The sequence below is a fragment of the Benincasa hispida genome, chromosome 12 (assembly GCF_009727055.1).
Source record: "Benincasa hispida cultivar B227 chromosome 12, ASM972705v1, whole genome shotgun sequence".
Lineage (NCBI taxonomy): Eukaryota > Viridiplantae > Streptophyta > Magnoliopsida > Cucurbitales > Cucurbitaceae > Benincasa > Benincasa hispida.
The window spans coordinates 69,363,939-69,367,985 of NC_052360.1; positions in this window are offsets into that span (position 1 = coordinate 69,363,939).

Here is a 4,047-nt window from a genome sequence, read left to right on the forward strand (position 1 = left end):
CATTGAGGTTAGGGTAAGAGAAAATTTCATAAACGAAATAACGAGAAATTGAAAGTGTGAGGTTGAAAGGAGGAAGACGACAACAAGTATGACTCACAAATGCATTGTCTCTTTATTTGTTGGTTTTATTTTTTTATTTTTATTTTTTTTATGTGTGTTACTTTGTTGTCTATAGATTTAACTACAAAAGCCTAGAAAAGTATTTTGAAAAGAGAGAAAAAACTTTGAACATCAAGAATACAAATTTTAAATTTTAAAAATTTAGAGGTATAATTGAAACCAGGGAAATTTGTATGGATGACCCAATTTTTGGGTCCAAAATGTCGAATGACCAATTTTTAAAAAATAATGTCAATTGACTCTCTGCTGACATCATCGTCATACAAAATTATGTAAATTGTCCTTACACCAGCCTCATGAGGTAAATCTCGCTCTCGTCTGATTAAATGCTCTCGCTCTTGCTTGAAATTCCTTAGTTTGATGTGATTGCTCGTCAGTGTACGAATGATTTGACAATTTTCATGACGGAAGCCTCAAATCAAATCAATAATATCTAAACACAATACAATGGTGATTTCTTTAAACTCTAAACTCCAGGTGATTACTTCTCTGGTTTTCGACGGTATTTTGTTGAACGGAGAGTTTTCGAACGGGGATTTCCAAGATGAGGCTTTTTTAGAACGGAACAGATTTTTCAGTAAGGTGTTTCATTATTTTGAGTCTGTTTAATTATTTTTGCTGTGTTATTTCTAGAAAGGTAGCATTACGAAATTTTGTATTGGGAGAGAGTAAGAAAGTGGAAGAGTAAGAGAGAGAGCAAGAGTAAGAGAGAGAGCAAGATTAAGAGAAAGAGCGAGATTTTGAGAGAGAGCGAGATTTTGAGAGAGAGCGATATTGAGAGAGCGAGATTTTGAGATAGAGCGAGATTAAGAGAGAGAGCGAGATTGAAAGCAAGTGTACACTTCAATTGCTTGTACAACTTAAGGACAAATATTCTCTTGCTTTGTAGGATGATAAAAAAGTGTCTACTTATTCGATATGAAGATGATTGGGATGAGAATGAAAGTTCGTATATTGGGGGAGAGTTGACAGGAATCATTGTGCCTGTTACATTGAAGTATGAAGAACTTAAATCTCACATTTATAGGGTTAAAAATGTCAGTTCTTCAGAGTTTGATCTTATACTGAAAGTTAAATATAAGCTTCAATTTGAAGACCCTCCACAATACATAAGGAATGATGATGATGTTCATTTTATTCTTTTGCGAGAAGAGTTTAGTAGACTTCAGTTAGCTGTAACGTCGAAATCTAATCAGGACGAAAATGTTGGAATGGGGTTTAGAAATGTAAGTTATGATGATACGGCTGTGGACAGACAATAAGAGGAATCATATCAGTTTCGTCGGGAAGAGGATGATATTCCATTGTCTACCAACACTGTACCATCAAAATTATCACTAGACAATGACCGCACTAATCTAGCAAGAATGAATTCAGAATTAGGCGGTACTTTAGTTGTTGGTAATGAGAGACCATCTAGATTCGATTATATGGATTGTGGTCCTTCAGTGGATGTGAATGAGCAACCAACAAGATTGAATGAAATGGATCGTGATCATGGAGATGTGCGTCGTTCTACAGCAGCTTCAGTGGTTCCACCATCTGTGTCTTCAAGTCACAAGACAGATTGATTATGCCTGCACTTCTTCATCTGGGACAGAGGACGTTGAAGTTAGTCAACTATTTTTTAGCAAAAAGGACTTGAAAATGAGATTATCTATTCTGTCCATCAACAAAAATTTTGAATTTAAGGTCAGGAAGTCAACCAAATCTCTGTTCACTATTAAATGTATTGGGGAGACATGTAAGTGGAGCCTTCGTGCAGTCAAAATGGAAGGGTCTAATATATTCGAGATCACAAAGTACTGCAGTTCACACACATGTTCCATTGGAATTCTAAATCACAATCATAGACATGCAACTGCTACGGTTGTTGGTCAGCTCATTAAAGATAATTTCATGGGAATAGGACGTATTTATAAACCTTGTCATATCGTTGAGGATATGAGGAGAGATTATGGCGTGAACATCAGATATGATAAAGCGTGTCGTGCAAGGGAAGCCGCGTATGATCTCACTAGACGTACTCCAGAATACTCATACTCTATACTACATGTTTATGGAGAAGCGTTAAAAATAGAGAATCCGGGTACAGTCTTTGAGATCGAACTTGAAGATGAGGTACATTTCAAGTATATATTTATGGTATTAGGGCCTATAAATCCACTTGGCCACATATCTGAATGGAAGAGACCTCTTGGATATGTAGAAAAGATTATTCTTCCTCCAAAGTTTGTGGCACAATCCGGGGGATGGAGAGTGAAAAGAATACCATCCAGAGGAGAATTTCGTAGACAAATGAAATGTGGTCGGTGTGGGAATTATGGGCATAACTTCCAAAATTTTACCAAACCGCCTACAACTATGCGACATGCTAAAAATGCCAGAGACCATGACACAAACACCCCTTATCTAGTTTAGTTTATAACTAACTTGTAACATTTCATTTGTTATAAATACCATCGATCAGTTTTTCATAAGTCATACTTGTAATATACTTGTAACATACTTCATATTTTTTCATACTTGTAACATACTTCATACTTTTTCATACTTCATTTCATACTTCATACTTTCATCTTGTAAACAAAAAACAATAACAAGTTGGAGTATTTCTATAATAGCAATCTTCATACTCTCTTCATCTTCATACTCTCTCAATCTTCATCCTTGTAACAAAAAACAATAACTTCATACTCTCTCAATCTCGCTCTCTCTCAAATATCGCTCTCTCAATCTCGCTCTCTGTTAAAATCTCGCTCTCTTTCAAAATCTCGCTCTCAATCTCTCTCTCTCTCAAGATCCTGCTCTCTCAGTGTTTGAACTTTGAACCTTGAACCATATAATGTTCTACATATCATTGATACAATGAAAAGAGTAGTAGCTCAATTATACATGTTCTGATAAAATTATGATATTGAACTTTTAACTTTGAACTTTGAACTTACATAAAAAAGTACATGTTCAATTATACATGTATACCGTTGATACAATGATACAATGAAAAGAGCAGTAGCTCAATTATACATGTTCGGATAAAATTATGATATTGAACTTTGAACTTTGAACTTTGAACTTACATAAAAAATACATGTTCAATTATACATGTATACTATTGATACAGTGATACAATGAAAAGAGCAGTAGCTCAATTATACATAAAAATTAAATGTTTTTACATACATAAAAAATACAATAAAAAATATATGTTCTATACACATAAAAAATATGGAGTGTTTGCCAATAGTTGACACGCTAACTGCATCCTATATTCACTCATCTTCTCTTGAGTGATTACGAATGGATCAGCACTAGTCACCAGGTGTTCTTTTGCGAAGATGCCACAATCAAGTGACCCGTGTTGTATGTCAACATTCATAGGTCGCGAGATTTTCCAACAGGCTATGGATAGATCCGGCTTTGAACGGTCCACGTCACAGTAGGGAAGTAGGGATGGTATTGTGACAGTTAATGGCTCTAGCCAATTCACCAACTTTATCATCGGTGTGTATGACAGAAGTGAATCGAATACGAATATGTGGCCTCTGTTAATGTCCATTGCAAGGACCATCCACATCTGCCCATTTAACATCGAATTTACCGGTGACGTAGTCCTTATACATGTTTTCTCTTCCCATGCTAGGGCAGGCTCCAAAAGTGTCTTATTCTTTATTCGTTTAAATACCCCGTCACGACATTAAAGTGACTCTGTGAAATAAATTGAGAAGTTAAGTAACGAAATATAATGAGAAGCTAAGAAACGAAATATCAAAATTTATCGTTACACCAATTGGTAAGATGGTGAACTTGTGCATGCACATGTCGAGTCAGTTATAAAATTTTTCTTTCATAAAATAAAATAAAGTATTTATGGTCTACACAAAAAATTACTATGTTAGTAAAAGTACAAGATAGTCATCATGTAAA